The sequence below is a fragment of the Macrobrachium rosenbergii genome, chromosome 4 (assembly GCF_040412425.1).
Source record: "Macrobrachium rosenbergii isolate ZJJX-2024 chromosome 4, ASM4041242v1, whole genome shotgun sequence".
NCBI classification, from domain to species: domain Eukaryota; kingdom Metazoa; phylum Arthropoda; class Malacostraca; order Decapoda; family Palaemonidae; genus Macrobrachium; species Macrobrachium rosenbergii.
The window spans coordinates 16435001-16462195 of NC_089744.1; positions in this window are offsets into that span (position 1 = coordinate 16435001).

Here is a 27195-nt window from a genome sequence, read left to right on the forward strand (position 1 = left end):
TGACTTTGTCAGTCTTCCTCCAGCAGATGGCAATTAAGATGTTGAAATTACTGGAGAAAATTTTGCGGAGAAATGCCACTGGTATCTCTAGCAGAGATAGAAAACTGGCGTAAAAGAAGAGTTTACCCTTATAAACCATTCCAACCTTCACAGATTAATGGAGAACATCTTGAAAAATACATTTTTTTTATATATATTTTTCCAATATTTCTTTACTCACGAAGAGTTTGAGCACCTAGCAGAACAAACTGGCGTGTTTTAAGAGATAAATTCGCAGGAATTTCCATGTGCATGAAGAGGATTTTAGAAACTTCCTGGGGTTATCACTAATAGTGGATATCATAGTGTTTACTCTGGATGTGGTTACAGGTCTCCAAGTGAGGATGTACAAACACAAATAGTTCCCGAGACAATGAATCGAGATAGGCTTCGATCTATCAACGAAATCTTCTCGTTGTTGAAAAAATAATTAATCTCAATCAAAGCATGAAAAAGTTTAACCATTACCCGTATTGCTAAAAAAAAAAAAAAAAAGAGGAGTTGCCAGGCTAATGGCAGTTACTATGAGTTTCACAGTGGTGATGAATCTCATTCCCTGCGTTGGGCATCACAACGCAAAGCAATTCGCAAAAAGTAAGTCTGTTTTTTCTTGGTGTAGTGCAAATGGAGGTCATAGCTTCATAATACTTATACTGTCGTGAAGATGATAACAGACGCTCAACCTCTACGACCACACTTTGTCAAGAACATGTTGCAGCCAGTGCCAAATGAAGAAAAACATATCGTGTTCTTTAAAAATGTTTTAATAACAACAGTCTCTTGGCGGAGATCGTATTAAAACATTTCTGCACTTGAAACAGTTCACGTAAATAACCCAGGAAATTGAAGAAATTGCCCTCTAGCTTCAAAGAAAGAAATGTACAAAAAAAGGGGGGTTCAATTGAGTATGTCTTATGGAACAGTCAAACATGTAGAATGGAAGGGTGAAACTGGGATCAAGTATACATTTAACTAATATGATATCAATCCGTAACAAAGCTGTAAAGGATGTTGTTGAGAAGTCAGTCAGCCAGCCAAACCTCACCACCATGTATGATACAGGAAACAGTGGGACCGTATATGATAGCATTTTCATTGTGCGGACTTAGGTTACGTTTTGAAGTTGTGGTGATAAAGTATATTTTCACATATCCTAGTTTAGTTTGTTGTTGCATCGTTTAGATTTCATCGGAAACTTGTCAAAATCCTAAAAAAGTAGTCAGACTGTTGGTATTATTTGGAATTCGCTAAACACGGCAGATGTGTATGCGATAAAAATACATGATAGGAATGTACCTATTAAGGTATAAGATTACACAGAGAATGTAAGATCTTTTAACGCAACAAATCAGTAGTTATATTATTTAAAACCTTGAAAAATTATCTATTTCAAGTTTTTGAATGTAATATTAGGCAAATCTTCTTACTTCTATCATGTATATATCGAAGTTATACTGATAGTATATATATATTTGTACGAAATTTGCAAGAGAAATCGAATTTTTATCATCTGTGCCAACAATTATGACGAAAATATGAAATGCTGAACGAAGAAAAAATCTGTTAAGGAACGCTGAATTGTACGTAGACTCTGCTGTCATTGGATCATCTCCTACAAACTGATTGACGGCTTTTATAAACTTGACGGTCTCATTACTTCTTATGTCTTGTTAAAAGATTAAATGGTGTAACTTAAGTGATCTTCATGTAGTTGATACTCATTTTTATTTCCTTTTTCCTTCTCTTATTGACTCCCTTGGATGCATACCCGTATTTACTTCGCCTGAAGAGGAGCCTAGTGTGGCTTGGAACTGTACTGATTATTGTAGATTAGAGGATGCCATAAGAACGGACTTTTTCCTACTAATAACCAATAAATTAGAATATACACATATTTCAGTTTGCCATTAAATCTACCTCCAAGTATGCCGATGTTCCCATTTTGGAAACATGACAAAAAGTATTAGAAACCTGCCCCAGACATACACGCACATGCGCGCGCGAACACACACACAGACGCACACACATAAAGGCAACTTTCTCTTAAAAACACATGACAGTTCATACTCATGAATATTGTGATTATTTAGTGGTCTTAACGCAACGTCTCACCGGGACTAGTAAAATATCCAACAAGAAATCTGCAAAATTTTTTACGCGTTTACTTGACATAAGAATAATAATGATCATTATAACACTGATAGAAGGAAACTTCCTTTAAAAATGTGTAAAAGAACTAGACTCAAGAAATACTGACGCAAAAACTGAAAGCAAATCATTCATAATTTTCATAGAACCTGACTAATAAAGAATTAAAATCCCGTTATTAGCTCTCTACGTTACTGTGTATGGTGTGTATTGAGGCTATAAAAGTTGGTGCTTCGAAATTTTCAGTTCCTATTATGGTACTTTTGCGTTACAAATACCAATGTCCTTTTATTTTTAAAGTTTTCGAAATCATTCAAGCATTCGGAAAAGAACACGAATAAGAATAATAAGGGCTTTAACACTGTAACTCTACAAGGAGTGTGGAGATATATAACTCCTTGGTGAATTGTGAAGAATAACAGCAATGAATCGTCAAGTAGGATAGAGAAATGAGTCTTAATTCAATTCCTGGTTAAAAACAACCTAAGAAAAAGGGGAATCGAACAGATTCCCGAAAGCTCTCTATTTAGAATTATTTTAAAATCTCTTTGTATCCATACATGCCTGTGGATTTGTTCCTCCAAAAGACTAATTGTCTAACTCTGTCAAAGTAAAGTATTAATTGAACCAAACAATTAGTTGCGTTGAAAGGTGCTTTATGTATTTTCGAGAAGAGTTAGAAACAAAATAAGGGTCATGGGAAGTAATGGGAGTACGTGATCATCCAATATTAAGACGTACAGCACAAGCTGACTTTGACCAGCAAAGCGCCCTAAGCCTAAGCCAAAATATTTTGACCAAACTTTGATAATTCTAACTTTCTCCCCTCCTTCGGCCATACAGTTTTGGAATCACCTCTGCTCCTCGTGGAACATATGTTATTTCTTATCTAAAAGCCCTTTTATTTTTTCATTTAATATTTCCTATGCATCGATTTTTCATAATAGAACAAAACCGATGAACATGGGTCTAAAGGATCTAATGATTATAATTCCCTAGTGGCCTGACTTATATTTTCCTCTGAGGGAAATAACTATCTTTGCTTGAAAACTCCGCCTACATTTAAAAACAGCCGCAGGATATTTTTATTACTAGGTCAAGGCCATTGATGGACGATAAGAATTAGGATATACTTTAGATTAATATCATATGTTCAGCTTACTAAAGCTATTTACATGCTGAGACATCTTGGTTGCATTTAGAACTATAACTCGAACAGGGCGCCAGGATCAGCGAAATAATAAAATGATATCTATTAGAGGAAAGTAATTATTTTCATTCGTTTAAATGTTGGCTAGCGAATGTAATATATAATAATATGGCGTTTTCTCCACTAAGACATTTAGCCTTTACAGTTAATTTAAAATTAAATGGAGTCGAAAACATATCACACCAAGTGATGACCAACAGCAGCTGATTTTTTTTTAAACCGTGGAGTTCAGCATGATTCTATATCGCGCAGTGAACCGTTATGAGGCATATATTCGCTGAGCAATATGCCAAGAACAAATATTCAAAAAATTATAGCATATTACTTATCCTGAGCGTAGCATATCAAATTTCTGTTGAAGGTCATTGCATTTTACTGAATCGGTATTCGGTTCAAGCTTGAATTAAGTCAGCTGCTAACTGATTTTTCGGGATTGTGTTTATGTTGTTAATTGTGTTTAAGTTGGTTAATTTTGATTAACTGGTGCCACGCGAGAGGTAAAGCATTTAGACGGGAAAAACTATCCTAAAACACTGAAAAGTTATAAATTATCCTGACATTGATTGCTACTGATTTTTTACTTGCACGACATTTTTTTTTACTCAAAATCCCTTGCAATTCTAGTATCTTAAAAAATATAATAACCAGAAAGGTTATTATCAGATTGCTCGCTCGCTCTCTCTCTCTCTCTCCCTCTCTAAATTGAAAATGTAATTTGAAAATGTAATAACCACATGAAAAATGTTTCCTTGAATAACTTTTTTTTTATACAACACACGAGCATTTTATAATTATTCACTTTCAAAACTTTTCAAGGCTGTAAAATCTTTCGTTTTTAAAATGACTTTGCAGCAAGACCTATTGGCAATGGCCGTAGCATTGTACTTAAAGAATGGGAAAAGCACCACTAGGAGTTGAGTAATCAGAGTTGCGCCACTATTTCTGGGAGAGACATTAAGTTGTATGTAGTTATTTCATTTTCTTAATATCATACGATTTTTTTAAACTTAAATTTCAATTATAATTTGGAGATTTGCAAAAATGTAAATATTCATAATGAAAGAAGTCATTTTTTATACACAATTAATCCCCAGAAGGAGTTCATCTTCACATGCTCCAGTTACAATCAAGAAGGAAAAAAGAATGCTAAGTTTAACAAAATGAAGCCATGGTTAACCTACCCATCGAGAAGAGGCTGTCACATTAGTAGGAAGCTAGAGAATTTCAGATTGTCAGTGGAATACTTATGAAGGGTAATAGGTGGGCTAACGTACAATAAATCTATTCCTTCGGGCCAGCCCTAGGAGAGCTGTTAATCAGCTCAGTGGTCTGGTTAAACTAAGGTATGCTTAATTTTTTTAATAGGTGGGCTAATAAACTGTGGCCACGAAGTCCATTACCACAGTTCTTTCCAAGACCAAGGGTATTAGTAAATTACCACCATGAAGGATGAAAAATTCTCATCATTATTGAGCCAATTAAATGCTCAACCACTTCGGTGGAATCCCTAAATGCAAAACCTATACCCTGCTTCTTAATAAGAAATGTCTTGTCACAGCTGACTTGTGATTTCTATGCTATTCATGAAAAGGTGGAATACGTGCCAAAATATCTTAAGATATATTTAAATATTTTATTAGATAATGAACTATCGAATAACCAATTATTAAATGAATTATTGGAAATGAAAAGTAAGTGATTTGCAAGCTCCAAATCTAAATTAATTTTCACGAATAAATAGAGAGTATAATGATGCGAAATCTGTTTTGGAGCGACAGGGAAGTCAAGACATCTTCATCAACATGGCCCGGAAAAACGTTAAAAATGTCTTCCGCTCGTTTCATATCTCCCGAAGGACTTTGACTTCAAAATGCAACTTTAAGCTCCATAAGAAATTCTGTCCTCCGGATGGAGTGGTCAGTGGCCTGGCTAAGGAGCTTATGGACATAAAGTGCTCTGGGATAAACTACTTATTGCGACTTCGTCGTAATACTTTCCGGTAATTGTAAGTCAGGCTGTGTGTGTATTCCAGTGTATGCGTGCATGTGTATTTTATACTCTCGTTTGACGGTTCCTGTAGGTGTATATGTATGTGACAGAGTGTTTGCATATGCTTTATAATTTAATACAACTGTACACACAAATGTGTGTTTATATGAGTCAGTGTGTAAATGGATATGCAAATGACGTACTCCTTTGTGTGTGGATGTGTTTTAAGTGCCATTAAGCCTGTTTATTACAGTCTATGTAAAATAATTACACGGGCACTTTTCATAAAAACAGTACTACAAAATTAAACAATCAAACTACCGCTACCCCTCTACCTGGCACAAACATATTTACTTGAGACCTTTCGCTTTCTCTTTTAGTCATTCGTCTTCTTCTCTATGCTTGAGATGGTCATTTTTTAGCATTTTATATTTTGTGGATTTTATTGTGAATGTATATCGGTGTTTTTAGGATGAGCGATTATACTTTATAGGTATTCGTCTGTTTACAGCTGTGGTGATGGGGCAAGGTCCCAAAACGTCGCTGAATAAAGCTTTGTGATGTTGCCACAAGACGTCTCCCTTGTTTCCTTATAGTATATACGTATACACACAAACATATATATATATATATATATATATATATATATATATATATATATATATATATATATATATATATATATATATATATATATGTACTGTATATATATATATATATATATGTATATATATATATATGTACTGTATATATATATATTATATATATATATATATATATATATATATATATATATATATATATATATATATATATATATATATATATATATAAATAATATGTGTATATATGCATATATATACATTTATTTATATATATATATATATATATATATATATATTTATATTATATATATATATATATATATATATATATATATATGGTAATATTTTTTTCCTTATAAAATACTAGTAAACATGAAAGAATTCTTGACATAATCCTGAGGTTATTAAAAAAGAACAATTTATGAACATAATAAACGATTCCAGAAAGAAAATTCAGACGATGCTAGATCCTCACATTTTTAGATTGATTAATTTTCCTATTTGTACAACGAACTAGCCCCAAAGGTGTATGTTGGCTATTATCCATAAACTTGTAAATTTCGTGGAGAATTCGTTTTTCTCTTGAAGCTATGAAGTCTTGTGATTTGGAGCAGGGGTTTTATTATCGTTGGTCTCTTCATAATATTTTTTTTACTGACTAAGGCTTTTTAATCCTCTGCTGAAATGCTGACGAGATAAAACTTGTAGTTCTATCCGATAAGAAGTTAAAAATCCGTAACGTAAATTGGTAAGAAATACGAAGGCTGAGAGACGAAATTTCATCCTTAATAACGAGTACGAAGTCATGCAAAAAAACAATTTATAATTTTACAAAATACTATATAAGAGTCAGGAAATTTTTTAAATAACGTCGTCGTTAAAGTCCCAGGAAAATACGAGTCAATTATTTCGTTTCATTCATTAAAACCGGGTAAACAGATTTTATAGTAATTAATCATGACCAAAATTGCAGGTAAATAAATGGTTGCCCCCATGACTAAAAAGACTAAGATCGACTATTCGGTTAAATTTCAGGGAAGTTATAGCGATATTTCTTTCTAAATAAAAAATCGAAAGAAAATTCTCACGAAGATGTTTTCATATCTGGTATATTTATTCCATCAGATTTGAGTATATATATTTTAAACATGAAATATATTGCACTTAATAAACAGTCAAAAGTAAATTGTTCTTGGCTTAAATTGACTCTTGAAATTTAATTCAGTAAGTGAAGTACTTGAATACAAACAAGAGAAATAAATAAATGAATAAACATGAACAAGTAATCGTTCATGAAGCACTATCCAAAATTTTTAACGTAACTTACACAATATTTTTTTTTTCGTACCTAAGCGGTATTTCCTGATTTATTTCCGAAAAAGTTTTAAGTTTATAGTTCTTTTTTTTTAATAATTATATATTTCAGACGTCAGGCTCACGAAACAAGCCTTTTTGCCATCTCAATATAACAACACAATAAACTCAATTCAGAAGTAAAACGAAGTAGCAATAGCTCTGAAAACATATGAGTCTTCTTCTATTAGGAGAAAAAGGGACAACGAAGCTTTGTGTTAGCAAAAAGTCATTACGTTGACAATACAAGGTCTGAATTCAATTAAAAAACTGCTCCAGGAAAAGGGAACTATATTGTTCATTAGAGACTAAGGTGCGAATTCTTACGAAATAAGCAAAGACAGATTATATTACATTATATATATATATATATATATATATATATATATATATATATATATATATATATATATATATATATATATATATATATATATATATATATATATATATATATTCATGATATTGCCTTGTAATATGTATAGCATTCCATGATTTTCATGTATTTACTATTCTAGTTGTAATGTGTTCTGTGTAATAATAATGATTGTTGAAGTTTCGTACGTAGTGTAATGTCAGATCTCAAAAGAATTAGTGATTAAGATAACTTAACAGCGTAATTTAGAATTAATGATACGTTTTAATAATAACGTAGTATGTGATTGTGCATCTTGTCTCCCAGCAACGTGTGTTCTGTACTCATGATGCAGTATGTTGTTTTATGATTCAGTTCCCATGCATAAGATAACACGTTAACAAGCGAGGGAATGCAGTCGAATCATTTAACGTTTTGTCTCATACAAGAAAAAGAAGAATGATTTTGTTCCTCATCTTGTTTTGAAAGCTTGCCATTTGTGACTAGCCGGCTGCCATCTGTTTTGACCGTGTTGAGATTTCGTTAAGAGCTTCATCCCATACAATTTTCTGCTCGAGCCGCGTATGCCTTTTTGCGAGAAAATGCACATATCTCAGTTGATTACACTATATTTTGTAAGAGTACATACTCTGATCACATACTGTCCTAACGCACTAGTTGGCCCCAAAACGTTTTGCTCTGGTAATGATGTCATCTGATTCCTTCAGTTCTTGCTGTAATCCAAAAGTTTATTCATTCTGATTTCAAAGACTGTTCGTGTGGTTCTCTCTCTCTCTCTCTCTCTCTCTCTCTCTCTCTCTCTCTCTCTCTCTCTCTCGAAAAGAGAGGAATTATTAACATAAAATATCTGTGCGGTCACTGGTATTACTCTTAGCTTTTGAGTTCTGAATGTAGGAAAAGTGTGTAATGGCACCTAACAAAAAAGTGTGTTTTGTGAATCTTGAGCAGCTGTATTTCAGGTGATTTTGCTAAAGTTTTCAGAAGCTTGTGTAAGGTAAATTGAATTTTACTTATTATTACCATGGTATAATAAGGTATATTAAGGAAATTTTGCCTTAGTGACATTACTATTGGTAAATCTTTTGTGTATTTTTGTGTGTTATTGTTTTTGCAATCTCTTGATTTTTCACATTTTATATATTGGTGATTTAACATTTTTTTACTTAGCATTTTAAATATTTCTTGATAATTTAACATTGCATACTTGATTTAATTTTCATTTACTAAGATTTTCTTTTCAAATCTTGAGTAATTCTCAATAGTTTAAATTTTGCTTGATTAACCCTTAAACGCCTATTGGACGTATCATACGTCGACTGAAATTGTCTGTTGGGTGCCGAGTGGACGTACCGTACGTCGACTACAAGAAATTTCAACCTTCTGTCAACTTTGACTCGACCGAAATGGTCGAAAAACGCAATTGTAAGCTAAAACTCTACAGTTTTATATAAAAGGTGCGCAATTTCATGTAGAATACAATAGAAAAATAATTCATGGTTTCTTTTATCAGTTTTGAAATATTTTCATATAAATCACGATTCAATCATGTCAACTTTAACTCGACCGAAATGGTAAAAACGCAATTATAAGATAAAACTCTTACATTCTAGTAATATTCAATCAACCTTCATTTTTGGAAGTCTCTAGCACAATATTTCGATTTATGGTGAATTTCTGAAAAAATTTTTTTCTTACGTCTGCAGCGCGGTAACTCAGCCGAACATCTCAGAAATTCTTTCGTCATGTTGTCGTAATGTTTGCATCGTTTTACATTAGTCGTTACATACACTTTTATATATGAAAATGTGCGCAATTTCATGTAGAATACAACAGCAAAAAATAACTCATGATTGTAGCTTTTATCAGTTTTGAAATATTTTAACATAAATCACGATAACTGCCAAAATTTCAACCTTCGGTCAACTTTAACTCGACCGAAATGGTCAAAAACGCAATTTTAAGCTAAAACTCTTACATTCTAGTAATATTCAATCATTTAACTTCATTTTGCAATAAATTGGAAGTCTCTAGCACAATATTTCGATTTATGGTGAATTTTAAAAAAACATTTTCCTTACGTCCGTGGTAACTCGCCAGAACATCTCAGAAATTCTTTCGTCTCGTTGTCGTAATATTTGCACCGTTTTAAATTAGTCGTTACATAAAGTTTTATATATGAAAATGTGCGCAATTTTATGTACAATACAACAAAAAATAATTCATGGTTGTAGCTTTTATCAGTTTTGAAATATTTCCATATAAATCACGATAAATAGAAAATTCGATTTATGGTGAATAAAAAAAAAAAACATTTTTCCTTCGGTCAACTTTAACTCGGCCGAACATGGTAAAAATTCTTTCGTCTCGTTGTTATAAGCTTTTAAATTAGTCGTTACATTAAAGTTATTCAATATGAAAATGTCATTTTGTACAAACAACTTAAAAAAAGTAACTCTAGCTTTTATCAAGTTTTGAAATATTTATATAAATCACGATAAAAAAAATTTTTCGACCTTCTGGTCGCTTTAACTCGACCGAACATGGTCAAAAACTGCAATTGTTTCGTAAAACACTTGTTGTCTAGTAATATTCAATCAATTTTCATTTTTCAACAAACATACATATTTTTTATGGTGAATTTTTGCGCATTTTTACATCCGTGTGTTAGAATTCATGCATCATTTTGTGATAATATTTTCTCTTGTAGCTTTTGATCGTTTTAAAATTTGTTATATACCAAAACCATCGCAATATAGTGTACAATACAACTAAAAAAATTAACTCATTCGGCTTTAACCGTTTAACTTACAGCGAATTTGTATACAATTAAACGCAATTTTTAAGCTAAATATATTCCAATATTTATATATGATAATTCAATTTTTTTCATTTTGATGGTTGCATACTAAACTTCAGGCAATGACAAAAAAATTAGCCAAAATGAACTTTAATCTTTAAGCATGCTGTGATTTTAAAAAAAGCATTTTCCTTACTTCGGTGGTAACTCGGCCGAACATCTCAGAAATCTTTCGGGGAGACGTTTTTGTAAATATTTGCGTTAAAGGGTTAATTTAATTTCTTGATAAATAAAGTTTTATGATTTAGTTTGTTTAATAATTTAACTCAAGAATTAATTAAATTTTTCTTTGATTTCCAGTAATAGTAAATTTTTTCAGTTTGTGAATTTTAATAATAAATTCTGAGTTTAAAAATAAATTTTTTTATTTAAAATCTCTAAAAAACAGTGTTTCATTTATTGACCACCAGTGAATAGGTTTAATTGTGTGCTAAGGCAAAGTGATAAATATGTTTTGTTCCTTTAGTTTTGCTGAAGTGAATTAAGACCAGGGAAACAGCTGAAGTTGTTTGGTGGAATGATGCTCTTTTACTCTAGTTTATTTCCTGTTTAATTGTGGATACCTTTAAATTAGTTTTGATTAGTAAGATTTTTAGGGATATGTTATCTTTAGAGTACTAAATCGTAATTTTTATTGTTATAGAGTTCAACAAAAAGTAAGGTAAATTTTTGAATTCTGTGTTGTTAGTAATTTATCAGTTTTGAAATATTTATATATATAAATCACGATAAATATATATATATAATATATATGACCTTATTATGTTCAATTTTAAATCACGAAATGGTCAAAACGTGATGATTGTAAGCCACTAAAACAACTGAGATGCAGTAATTTAGTATTATTCAATCAATTAACTTGTTAATATTTATCAATAGTCGGGAAGTAATCTAGCACAAAATTTCGATTTATGATAAATAATTTGAAAAACATTCTTTTTTACATCCGTGAGGTATAAAATTCATCATCAGGCTTTTGTGATAGGATGAGAATCAATAAAATTACAATAAAATGATTGTTTTATAAATTTGCAAAAATATAACCAAAATCATCGCAAAATGAACAAGTAAATACAAACTAAAAAAATTAACGTAAAATAACGAAAAATTACACTTTAAAATATGAAAATAAAACTTAAAGTGAAATGTAAACAATTATATACAAAGTAAGTTTTTTTTAACGACTGTCATTATACCAATGAATTTATATAGTTGAATAATGAGTTTTTGTTCATTTCTGATAGTTGCGACTCTGAAATTAAAACTTCAGTCATTTGACAAAAAAATTAGCCGAAAAAAGTGAATGGTCTTAATGTTAAAAACTAATGGCAGAAAAGGGTGTTTTTTTGAAAAAGACCTCTTGTTCCCAAAATTCTGTGTCTGAGTGGAACTCACCGAACGCCGCCGGCACACTGGAACAAGTGAACAAGTTTTTGTAAATAGGAATTAAGGTCCACAGGCAGGGTTAATTTAATTGATCTTATTGATAAATTACAGAAAACAAAGTTTTGAGGGAAACAACGACTTAGTATTTGTTTAATAATTTAACTATGACCAAGGTAAGCAATTTAATTAAATTTTTCTTTTGATTGCACCAGTAATGGGACAAAACTTTTTTTTTAAAAATTTTTCAGAATTTTAATAAAAAATATGAGTTTAAAAAAAAATTTTTTTATTTGAAAATAAATTAAAAAAACAAACATTTCATTTATTAATCAAAGTGAATAGAGTTTATCTTATACAACTTTAAGGCGAAAAACTGAGGTAATTCAATGTTTTGCCAGTAAAAGTTTTGCTATAAACAGAGACCAAAGGGAAACAGCTGTATACCTTACATCTAAAAATGACAAGTGATTATCCTGTTTTACAAGTAAAAGAAATGTTATTTCGAGTTTAATTGTGGAAAACAAATCAACTTGTTTTGATTAGAAAGATTTTACATATCACTGTAATCAAAGGTTTGAAAGCACTAGGGCATTCAGAAATCCAAATTTTTATTGTTATGAAGCAAGTTCAGGTATGTGGGAAGAGAGGTAAATCTTTTGATTATAATTTACCATCAAAAGTAAATTAGTTTTGTAAGTCTATTTTATTAAGTCCAAACACTTTAAATGGAAATATATTATTAAGAATAATGTCGGTTGTTTCTTTTAATGGGATATTGGTGAAATAGAGGTTACATAAATTTAGTTTGTATTTACTTGTTCATTTTATATATTTCGTTAGTATTTTTTGAAGATTTTTAAATCAATTCATTTTATTGTAAAAATTTTATTGATTATCATGAACTTGAAGTTTCAGCCTGATGAAGGTTTTATAAACGAAACTTGAGATGCTAAAGAATGTTCTTCTTATTGGCAAGACATGATCACAGCTAACTTATTAATATATATATATATATATATATATATATATATATATATATATATATATATATATATATATATATATATATATATATTGTGTGCAAGTCTATGAATTCATGACATAAATGGACTGTAAATTAATTATGTACTTGTAAATATGCGTTTATGATGTTGTGAATCTTCGTTTTGCCCTTTGCCACAATGATTTGTTTATCAAATGTCAGGTAATAAATTATCATGTTCATTTCTGATTTCTATCTGTGAACTGACAGATCTCTAGAATTAACCCCGATATCTCTAAAAACTCAAAAGTTGGGAACGACAAAGGATTTAAAATGTTCAAAAATATTATCTTTCACCGCAACCATAAATGTCAAGGTTTGTTGCGAAATAAAAGAAAAGTAATTCATACAGACTGGAAAACGATGTCACTTTACTGATAAATATTGTAACATGATGACGTCACTCAGCCTCAAAAATAATCTCTCTCTCTCTCTCTCTCTCTCTCTCTCTCTCTCTCTCTCTCTCTCTCTCTCTCTCTCTGTTAAACAAGGTACGAGTATCTTCTTTAATAGAGGAGAGAGTTCATGTTCACAAATCCGTATTATAGAGGAGAGAGTTCATGTTCACAAATCCGTATTAGAGTCCAAATGCATGCCACTTTGTGATTCAGGATATGTTGAAAGGTGGTTAAGAAGTGACTTTAAACGATGGTCCGTCTCTCTCTCTCTCTCTCTCTCTCTCTCTCTCTCTCTCTCTCTCTCTCTCTCTTATTCCTTCGTTATTTTGCAAAAACGGGGGGGGGAGAGATATACTATTTCCTACTCTTTTTTTCTCTACTATAGTCATGTGCAAGCTTCGACAGGGTATGGTCTTCGTTGCAAGCGCACATTTTAGGTTCCGAGTTTCTTTTCTGTCATATACATCTCCCTAAGTTCTCTAGGTGATGATAAATCTGTATGCCTGAACCATTAATAAGAAGAAGGGTCTTGTTCCATGGAATTATTATTAAAAATTGCTCTTGATTTCACGTCGAAAATATCACATTAGAAAGACAGTCCTGCATTATTCTTCATTATAGTTACCACTAATTTCAATAAACTTGGTCCACAGATGGAAGATGGTTGTATCAGTAGCCACCAAATACTCCTTTACAGTGTGACGGATACCAATGACTGAAACACTGCTTTAAAAGGGGACCAGGTATGAAGGATCTGAGTTTTGTGAATAAGTTATAATAGTGGTTGGCAGGTCAGGTAACCATGTGGCATGAGGTAACAATTCAAAACCAAAGCTGGCTTTTTCACTCACTGCCACCTGCACTGCGTGGGTAGGTGTGGTTTGGAGTACAGCATGCCTAGTAACTACATTCTTCTTAGTTTTATCTTCATTGTTTTTTTTATTTTAACTTCCACACTTCTGATACATCACAATTACCATTGACAATTTTACCTTTTCCAAGCAATGTCTCAGGGTAATACCTTCAGACATCGTGAATAGCTTTGTTTTTAATTATTAATGTAGTGTAGAAGTTATCTTAATACGACCTGGCAGAGGGTAAAAATTGTCTTGGAACTTTCCAGAGTGGTCAACATCTGTGTGTAATACCTATCTGAGCTAGCATTCATGCTGGTGCTTTCTCGTTTATCTGTTGTGTAATGAAAAGTCTTTCATTCAATACTATGCAATGAATAGCGTTCAGTGGCTTGGGCTTTTAGACATTACGACCGGGTCTCATTTGAGCTGAGGTGCTCTACTTGAATTCAGCCAGCTTCATAATGATTTGGGAGATTTCTTACCAATGGTAAAACTTCAGCCATGAAATGCATCCTTGAAGGATAACAACTTTTTACTTTAATGTTTTCAGCAGTGCTTGTAGATGCCGTCAGTGAGGAAAGGACACGTTGTCTTAACTTTTCAAATGATGCACATCCACAGCACAAAACATGTTCATCATGGACCTACAGCTACACAGCCTGACCAGGGAGAAGGGGCTCTATTTATATGGATGCATTTTCAGTTTTTAACATTTAGAATTACCTCAGTAAAAGAACCACCACTCCAGTAGAGAAATATTAAACAGTTATATAAATCTTTTGGTCTGTCTTCTCTGGTGTTCTTATTATTTCCTTTTCCTCAGATTGTGGGTAGTATTTACAAATTTCTAATGTTCGTATGGAAAAATATTCCAGTAACTTCGAGTATTTGTGTTACTCTATTAGGATGTTTCGGGTATTACGTAACATATTACGTAACATACACATCTTCTGATATAGACCTAGGTAAATGAACGTGATAACAATACTATAAAGAATCAGTGTGTTTTCCCCCAACGAATATTGAAACTTAATATATGATATAAGGTCTAAAGGAAAGAAAATTATGCAAAAATAATGAAGGAAAATAAGAAATTAATGGCAGCTGTGACAATTACTTGCCATCCAAATTATCATCTCTGGGTATTGCATTCATTGCTAATTACTTGAATAGAAGAGGGGGAGGCTCTGCAAGTCTAGAGCTTCATATACTCGTATAACTTTTCTAAGGGTCTCGACATGCTTAAGGATTGAGGAAAACCCTGGCGAAATCAGACTGCAGTACAACGCTAATCTCGTCCATGGTTTCACTAGAAGAGGAAGTAAACTGCGTTCTTTGGTTGGCTGACCTAAAATATACTATCGCTGTACCAAGAAAGTTTACAACCCAGTACAATAAGAAGCACCACACAGGAATTGCATAGACAGGTGGATGAAGAAATTTAAGGAAACAGGCTCTGTTACTGATAAACTACTGTCTGGTAGACCATGTGTTAATGAAGGAACTGTGGCATCTGTAGAACAATCCCTTGAAAGGAGTCCGAGTAAGAGTCACAGACGAGCATCTTTGGAGATGAGGCTTTCAAAATCTACTCTGAATAAGATTCTGCAGAAAAATACTTAAAATGAAAGTGTACAGAGTTCAAATGCATCAAATGTTGTTAAAGGAGGATTATCATACACGACTTACTTTCTGTCATCATTTCAGTGAAAGAATACTGATGATGCATTTTTGAACAATTACATGATCTCTGACGAAGCAACATTCCACATTAGTGGTAAGGTCAACATGCATAATTGCCTTGTTTGGGGAACTGGAATCTGTTGAACATGAAAGAGATTCTCTCAAAATTAATGTTTGGTGTGCACTGGGAAAGAATCGAATAATAAGGCCATTCTTTTTTTAAATACGTGTTGTTAATGGTGAAAACAATTTAGAAATGCTACAAAATTGCTTTATTCCTAAGCTTGAACAGTTAGAACTAATAAAGAATACAATTTTTCAACAAGATGGTGCATCTTGTCACTTTGCTCTGCAAGTTGGGAAGTTTCTACATGAGAAATTTCCTGACAGATGGATTGGAAGACGTGGACCATTATTTTGGCCTCCATGTTCACCAGATTTGACTCCACTGGATTTCTTTTTGTAGGGACATGCGAAAAATATTGTTTATTCACCTAAGCTCCGATCTTTGGAAGACTTGAAAACAGGGATAACTGATGTAACTGAAAGTATTACTGAAAATCAGCTTGAAAATATTTTCCGAGAAATACACATCGTATTCCTCTTTGTATTAGTAATGATGGACATGTTGAAAATAAACAAGATGAATAAAAATCTTAGGGCATTCTCCTTTCTTATCCTTTTTACAGATTAATTCTATAATGTATAGTTACGAAGTTACAAGTATTTTAAATTGCTTTATGGACACAATTACTTTATGGACATATATATATATATATATATATATATATATATATATATATATATATATATATATATATATATATATATATATATATATATATATATATATATATATATATATATATTATATATATATATATATATGAAAATAAGAAGGCTCATAAAACACTATTTATGGTTTCAACGTTTAAATAGTGTTTTATGGGCCTTCTTATTTTCATATTACACTGTAGTATTACAGAAAAGACATTCATATATATATATATATATATATATATATATATATATATATATATATATATATATATATATATATATATATATATATATATATATATATATATATATATATATATATATATATATATATATATATATATATATATATATATATATATATATATATATATATATATATATATATATATATATATATATATATATATATATATATATATATATATATATATATATATATATATATATATATATATATATATATATATATATATATATATATATATATATATATATATATATATATATAATATATATATATATATATATATATATATAATATATATATATATATATATATATATATATATATATAATATATATATATATAATTATATAATATATATACCTAGATAAAATGGACAGTCACCACAGTAATACCTGGATAAAAGGGAGAGTCAGCACAGTAATACCTGGATAAAAGGGACAGACAATACAATAATGCCTGGATAAATGGGACAGACACCACAGTAATACCTGGGGGACAGTCACCACAGTAATGTTTGGATAAAATGGACAGTCACCACAGTAATAAATGGATAAAAGGGACAGTCAGTACATAATACCTGGGTAAAAGGGACAGATAACACAGTAATGTTTGGATAAATGGGACAATCATCACAGTAATACCTGGATGGATGGGAGAGTTAGCACAGTAATACATGGATAAATGGGACAGTCACCGCAGTAATACCTAGATAAAAGGGGACAGTCACAACAGTAATACCTAGATAAATGGGATAGTCACCAAAGTAATAACTGGATAAATGGGACCATCATTACAGTAATACCTGGATAAAAGTGACAGTCAGTACAGTAATACCTGGATACATGGAACAGTAAGAACAGTCTTACCAGGATAAATGGACAAGTCACCACAGTAATACCTGGATAAATGGGACACTACTACAGTAATATCTGGATAAATGGGATAGTCAGTACCATAATGTTTGGACAGAAGGGACAGTTAGAATAGTTATTTCTAGATAAAAGTGACAGTCACCACAGTAATACCTAGCTATATGGGACAGTCATCATAGTAATATTTGGATAAAAGGGACAGTCAGAACAGTAATTCCTGGATGAAAGGAATAGTCAGTATAAGGAGGTGCATGAAAATTTTTCTAAGGAGGTGCATGAAAATTTTTCTGAGTCCTTCAGAGTTTTCCCGGGCAGTGCTGGGTTGGTCAACTAGTAATTCATAATTTCCCCATAAGAATCAATGGTAACAATGGGGGTTTGGATCCGAGACAGTGGGAAACTACCTATCTGAAATAGTATTTTGTGGACATCTTGAGTAACCAAGAACATTAAAAAACAGAATTTTTCACTGTACATCATTACCGCCTTTCCCAATGCTCACCTTCCAATTCATGCTGCTGGTTCAAGCAATAACTCCACATTTCCCCATATGAACATAGACACAAATTATCCTGCAGCATTATACAATGCGAACATGTAATCATATGCCATTTTCATTCTGATAATATTTGTATTCTCAAATTCATCAGCTGAAAGTATAGTACACTATCTTATTAGTAATATAGAGCACACACACACACAAATATCATACAATATTATAAAATGTGAAAGTTCTGATCATGCATCATTTACATTTTGGTAATGTTTACATTCTTAGAATCTTTGGTCACCAAACGATATCCCACTTCTGCCGGCATCCTCATTGCCATTAGTTGCTAAATAAAATAGTTCAGAGCTATTTTCTGGTAAAATAGTAAAGCTTGGTTAAAAATTCAGCTTACCTTTTTTTTATATATATGCATTACATTCTATATAAAGCATTGTGATTTCATCAGTTTCAGATGTTCCTTTTGCCTATTTCTACTTCTTTCACGGGTATCGAGAATCAGCACGTTTTAACAAGTTAGTAACTGAATCATTTTCACGATCAGGTTAACATCTCTTAAGTTTACGTCTTACGGATCTTTATTGTGAAACCTGAAAGACCAGGTTTCAGAAGACTGGCCGGGATAAACCTCATGTACGGAGTACTTAGGTTCCAACGTCTTTTATCACCTATATAGGTCAGTCACTACCGCCTTGGTCTGTCACTCGGGAGACTTGAGTTCCATTCCCAGTGTGTGTCAGAAATTTATTTCTGTGAAACACGTGCTCATGTTTTCAATATGTATGTATGTATATATATATATATATATATATATATATATATATATATATATATATATATATATATATATATATATATATATATATATATATACAGTATACGATCGTAAGGAGATAAAATAACGAAGTGCAATTCTTTCGCCTTTACTCTAAGGGATTCTCATGCAAACTGCATAATATGGAACACAAATTACAAATAAAAACTAACATTAGTCGTTTAAATGCGTCCAAAGGTCATGACATTTGGATTAGATCTTCAAGTGAGGAACTGGTATCTAGGATTAACTCAGGTAATTAGATTTATCAAAATAAGAATTTCTGAAGACATTTAGATTCTCTTCCAAGTCTCCTTTGAACATCATGCGCTGAATTAGGTCAAAAGTTTATAGACCTGCGGTTGAATTTATAAATTCTCCTTTGTTATTTGTATTAGAGCAGATTCCAGCAGAACTCTGGTGAACAAATAGGCATTATTTTTTAGGCCAGTTCAAACTGAATATTTATAATTCATTTTTATATTAAATTCCTTACTATTCTTGACCAAATAAAATGAATCTGAGTCCATAATGGAGTTTTATCAACAAGGTTGTTGCTCTGGTGAGTGCAATTTCTTATGAGCATGTTGCTCAATATGTAGTTATATGACCATTTTAAATTTACATTTGATACTTTCAGCATCGACATGAATGACTCAAAGCCGATGAATTACTGCAAACTATGGGTGTTCTTAGGTAATTCTTTTATAATGTTACTTTCATCAAAAACATCTTCACAGCTTTATGTAGTAAGTATCCAAAATATGTGCTGAATAACATAATTCCCTACCTGTTTCACTAGTGTTCTACAGTTTGTCATCTAGGAACTCATGACTGACAATACGTAATACTCCTGGCCATATACTCTCTTTGTATTTCATGTAACGTTTTTCCCGTGATCGAAGTATATATATATATATATATATATATATATATATATATATATATATATATATATATATATATATAATGTAAATTTTATAATATAAATAAATTATATATAATATATATATATATATATATATATATATATATATATATATATATATATATATATATATATATATATATATATATATATATATATATATATATATATATATCCAGGTCAACTAATTTGGAGAATTCTCCAGGAAAAAGGCCAAGGGGTCGAGATTAGATGACAGTTGACCCAGGATTATCTCTCTACATCTTCTTTAATGTTTATCGTAGGAATTTGTTCTCTATGGCGTGGGAATTCCAGGATCCTTGGGAGACTGTCTAAATTGCGTTTATTTGTTTTTGATTAGGGCGAATTCTGTTATTTGACTTTTAAACAGACAGGTGCTCCTGTAAACAATGCGTTACGGATTCCAGTCACCATGATGATTCGGGTGATTTATGCTATAAGAAAATAGTCAATACTGTTGCTTATGTGGCTGAGTTTTCAAACTGAATTATTTCAGAGAGAGATTTAGCAGTCTGTAAATGAAACGGAGTCTGTAAATGAAACGCTGTTAATTACTTCATATTTTGAAACGCGTACACATACTATATCTATCTGTCTACCTATCAATCTATATATATATATATATATATATATATATATATATATATATATATATATATATATATATATATATATATATATATATATATGTAAGTGTGTGTTTATATACATACATATATATATATATATATATATATATATATATATATATATATATATATATATATATATATATATATAAATATATATATAGAAAAACAGATAGATAGATAGATATACAGATATTTATGTATGTATGTATGTGTGTGTAAAGATAAGTATTTCTGTTCTGAATAGTTCTGAAAATATGAGATTACGATTAAACCTGTGCATGAGGGTGCACCGGTTGTGGCCGAGTCATACACTGAAGTGAATATGTATATATATATTAGCATAAAGAAATATTCGTCTCACAACACAAAGGGAAAAGTGCGATTGATGAAAGAATGCCATCCGAAGCGTATTGCTTTGTATGACATTCTTTTATCACCAGTGACAAAAACACCACTCTACTGTCGCATGTTTCGCTCGGAAGAGTTCAAAGAGCTCGCATTGTCAACAAAGCGTTTTAAAGCAATCACGACTTCCGCCTCACGATTCGAAATTGAAAATCTTCTTATTCAAAAGCACTCAGATTACTCATATGTAATAAGGACTTACCTGGTTAACCTTTGTAGGTATCCTTTGTGATGCAGAAGACACGTATAAAGGTTAATTATGATTTGTATAGACTTATACTGAATTGTGTTCGCTAATTATAATTTATTGTATATCCACTGAAATGTTTGTAAGTGTAATATATCCCACTCTTTACCAGACATGCTTTCAAGAATGTTTATATAATTCATTTTGCTTTTCTTCTGGATTGTCAAGTAACACCGAAGACAGGCGTATCTACGATTTCTGAGCACTAGCTTCTATACGAAAATAAAAACCCTGTCGATATTAAATCAGTAAATACTTGTTTCTGAGACAATCACCTTGACACCAGCTTTCAACTTGTTCATCTCTCTGATCTCTAGTTAACGAACCGGCTTCCAAGAAAAAAAGTTAACTGGCCCGAAGGATTAGACTTATTTTACGTGGCTAAGAACCAATTGGTTATCTAGCAACGGGACCTACAGCTTACTGTGGAATCCGAACCACATTATACCGAGAAATGAATTTCTATCACCTGAAATAAATTCCTCTAATTCTTCACTGACCGGCCGGAGAATCGAACGCGGACCCAGTAGAGTGGTAACCGAGTACGATAGCGACCTGCCCAATGAGGAACTATCCGGCTTCCAAGAAAGGAAAGTCACTTAAACATCTGCGTTAACCTCATGTATTCCATGGTAATTCAAGACTTCCTTTTACCACATAACTCAGAAATCATTCTGCTGTGGTATGAGAGAGTCAAACCTAAAAGTTTTAATTAATATTCCTCCTGTGGAAGGCCAATATCTCTAGGAATTGCCGTCGTGTTTATTAAAGGATTATAGATATAATTATTTTGCGTAAGGAAAACGTGTTAGGGGTTTACTTTAGAGTATCGATTTTGAAACATGGAACTGATTCATGGGGACCGAAGATTTACCCTTATGTACAGAGTGAGAGCATCATCATCATCATCATCAAATAAAAATAAATAAATAACCAACCACTTTTTTTATACCTCTTTATAACTCAGTAAATTTTGATGCAACGCCCAGCATTGAAAGAAATTCTTTTACGTCGTATTCCAACCTAAGATTACTTAAAAGGTTAGTAAGAAGGGAAAATAATCATATTGAGTTCCAGAAAAGATATCAATATTTTGTTTATCCCCTAATAACAAACACTGCGTTTTGCTATTGCAGTCATAGCTAATGACGCAGAATCCTTGGAAGGTTTTTTCAAGTGTACCTTATTATTTATAAGGATTTAAATCATTCTCATAATACAAAAATTACTTGCCGTGAAGTTAGTGATTATAAGAAACACTTTGTCACTGAGTAATGCATTCAGTATTTACGTAGCTTCGTTTCAGTAAAAAGGGGACCTATATTCTGACTTGACCGAAAAAGGAGAGCTCTGTAAAATTTAACAATAAGAAGAAACAAGGAGGGTTAAAAAGAGAGAGAAAAAAAATCTTATGGGGTTCCAGCCATTTACAATTATTTTATGGGTTCAATAAGGTAATAACAAGAATATTCAGAGAATGCAAGCCTCCTTCACGGCTGTTAAATACACTGCACAAAGTTTCCTTCTCCCAAAAGACACATTTCCATGTCTCCAAAAATCTCAGCGCTTGCTGTAATGACGAAGCCTACCTTTTAAAAAAATCATTAAAATCTACACAATTTCTTTTGCACAGTTCCGCTAATAAGCAGGAAAACAAACATGCAGACATGTAAATCTTTTTGATCTTTGACCTTTCATCAAAATCTCGACAGCACTCTGCACGTCCACATAATTAGTGGATTAAGCTTAAAGTGAAGTCGCTTAAATACAGATCAATAGTCTCGGCTAAAGTTCAGTTCTTATTTGTCCAGTGACTTCTAAGTATAACCCTGACCTTGTACTTATTTTGCACATGAACTCCATGCAAGTACTTAGTCGATATCATAGAGTTCAACGGTTCTGGACATGGTTAAATTCCTATTTGACCTTTGACGTCTAATTATAACCTTGATCCACACCTCATTCAACATGTATGTGTAATTAGTGGAGTACCCCTACTTGACATGAAGTGTATCCTAAGTAGTTCAAGAATTAGCGCAAAGGTTAAGTGATATTTGACCTATAAGTAGGATTTTAACCTTGGCCTCATTTTACACACCAACTTCACTACCGAGTTTTATAAGACAAATATTAAGTTCACATACAGTGAAGTCCTAAAGTCATGTCCAAGATAAAATTCCTAACATCACTTTGATATGTAAGTGTGAAGACACTGTGACCTTGACCTTACTACTTGATTTTATTACTGGGTCTTGAAAGCCAAATATGAAGCCTCTCATTACAAACTTTGTGGTCGTGGTTAAATCTTTATTTGACGTTTGACCTCTAAGCATGACTTTGCCCCTCACCATGACCTCAATCTGTACATTGGTTTCATTAGTGGAGTATCGTGTGCCAAATATGAGGACCGTATTTTGTATGGTTGAGAGCTTACGGCCAAGGTTTTATTCCAGTTGAAACTTTGACGGTACAAGGGATCGGTACTTGCATTCCTATCTCCCACCAAACGTAATTGGTTCTTGTGGCCAAACTTTGACGAAATTTTGTGAAAGATTTCCCCATAATTATCTGCAACTTTCTCAAAGCAGACATGCACGCGTGCAAACAAACAAGACCAAAACGTAACATAATTATCGTTGGCGAATTTTTATTGAAAGTAGGCTCTACTCTGCAGAAGGGTATCGATTACAGTAAGCCTTGTGGACGATATTCTTTACATTATTACACGTTCTTTAAATTTTACATTACAGCATGGTCCTCCAATTTCTGTAAATTCATATCACCAGTCAAGCCTACGGTATATATGAATTTAAAGCAGATATTGTTAAGCGAAAACTAGAGAGGTCGCCGTTTTGAGAGCTCAAATATCATTTTGTTAGAAAAAATTTGTTCATCTATATAAAAGCGGTGACTGTTTTACACTATCAATGGATAACTTCACAGAATTACAATTGGATGAAGTTAATATTTTTTATCAGTTTTGGTAACTCTTATAGCTGAAAGCCATTATAAATGGAAATAAAAGGCAACTATATATATAAAATTATAAAATACAAAATATTCAGTTTCTGGTATTTAGTAAATAACAAGTGGTAAAAACGCATACAAAGTCGTCTGTTCCCTTTTTTTAAATTCTGTACTCAGTTCTTTATTGCCATTTATACTGGTAAATACGTCTCTTTATTTAGAAAACGGATATCCCCGGCGTCTCTGACATGGGAAAAACATAAACGGGCGAACAGCAACAACAGCGCTGGATGATATGCTCTTACCACAAGAGAAGCAACTGAGAAAATATATTGCTCATGTCCTAAACAACTGGAAATAACAAAGGCAGAACGTGATAGAAAGCATGAAAATGTGGCAGCGGAAATGACGGTGCTTCAAAACAGCGTTAAAAATATATGATATTTATAAAGAGCCACTTGGCATTGTTCCCGTGCATATTTTTTAAGATATTAAAAAAGGTACCACTTCATTGGTCTAAGCGTATGCAATACCTAGTCTCCTGCCGAAGCTCAAAGATTTCAAAAATAGGCGAATAATTATATATCTGTGGAGCATCACTATATTGTGATCGAAAATAATGAGTACAAAAGCCACAATAATATAATTGATAAATTGTATATTTTAAGATACAAAAATATACAACAAAGGGGATAAAAACGAGGAGCTTTCGACCGTTTGCGCAACGGTCCTCTTCAGTTGGCCGAAGAGGACCGTTGCGCAAACGGTCGAAAGCTTCTCGTTTTTAAGGGTTTTTTTGTATATTTTTGTATCTTAAAATATACAATTTATCAATTATATTATTGTGGCTTTTGTACTCAATAATTATATATATTTATAAAGATTCATTTGGCAGTGTTCCTGAGCATAAGTAATAAGATATTAAAAAAGATACCACTGCATTGGTCTAAGAGTATACAATACCCAGTCTCCTGCCGGGGCTCCAGTAGATCTCACAATAACACATCATCTTATTCATCAGCACGCTCATAAATTTAGAGGTTGCTTTCACAAGAAAGATAATTAAAAATCGAAAATCCATTTATAAAACCAAAATTCGTACTCCGTAAGTTTTCTTCTCAGTAAAGTCACCACTATTACAATCACAAGAAAAAAGTAGTTCTGGTAAGGCTTCACCTTCCAAAAGCTTCTTATCTAAAGCCTCTGTCATGGGTAAAGTGCAGGCAGTTCTCATTGCACCCAGGTACTGCGTACGTCTAATTCATTCCCCTTTTGTTTAGGAATAAATAAGCGAGGCTCCAGTACAAAAATGTCTGGAAAATACAAACTCAACAATTTCACAATTTTAAAAGCCAGTTTCCATCTGTCAGCATTAGATTTATCTGCAAATGTTAACGACACAGGGAGCCTACTACATTTGCGTGATGATTCATCTTCATTTGTTGTGGTGGAATTCAGAAGATCCCAAAGCATGACCGGACTTCTGGTTTCTTAAAAATTTTTACGAATGGGTACCAGAGATAAAGTAAGATATACTAATAGATGAAGACATACGTTCGGTTATTGCAATTAAGTTAAAGATATTTTTTGTTTAGGAACAATATATATCTATAAACTTTGTTAGTATGTTGATGAATATGTTTATCAAAATTCGATATGACCCATGGCTTTTTACACAAACATACACACACACACACACACACACACATACATATATATATATATATATATATATATATATATATATATATATATATATATATATATATATATATATATATATAATATATATATATATATATATATATATATATATATATATATATATATATATATATATATATATATATATATATATATATATATATTTAAACAGTTACTGTTATTCGGTAAATGGTAAAACTGTCATTATGCCAAAATATTAATTGAAATGGAATATTAAAACTAAGCAATTGGAACTTAATAGTTCTCACGTCTAAAAACAATACCTGAAGGCGAGATAAAGGTTGTGTATTGTCTAAAACTCGGAAAAGGATGAAATTATTCTGTACAATGCATTTAGTAACAGATTCACACGAGGAAGCAAGAAGAACGCTGTCAGATTTAAAAGATTTACAATTACGATGATTAAATCTGCGAACAAACAAGTAAAAAATGCGCAGAAGTTTCTTCTGCGCAATCGAGTTTTCTGTACAATGTATAACCCTGTATAAAACTATCAACTACGACCGCTCGACCTCCCAGTCCAAGACTCCGACCGGTAGCGCTTCAGTTGCCTAAACTGTTTTGCACTGTTGCACTGTCAATTTCTAAAATTATGGTGAAGTGTGTCTGGTAGAAGGACTAACATTTATATTATTTATGCAAATTTATGTATAGGCATTACCTAGATTGTGTTGCAGCATTTCACATAATTTTCCAAAGTTATGTTAAAGTGTTTCTGTATATGTAAAAGGATCAAATTTATGCAATTTTTGCAGTTGTGTATCAGTAATTTCAAATGTTTGTATTAGATAGCAAATAAAGTAAGTATGAGTAGTCTACAGAAATTTCATTAAATCTACAGAAAAAAATGAACAAAATCTACAGAAATTTTGCCAAGGGCATCTGGCAACACTGCTCCCCAGATGCGGCAGAGTGAGGGTGCGTTGCACGCCTCTTGAAAGCGTTGCCAGACGCAAGATCATGGCTAACTTAAACCTTAAAGAAAATGAAAACTACCTGGGACAAGAGGGTTAGAATTTGGTACGTTTGATGATTGGAGGATGGATGATCAACATACCAATTTGCAGCCCTCTAGCCTCAGTAGTTTTTAAGATCTGAGGGTG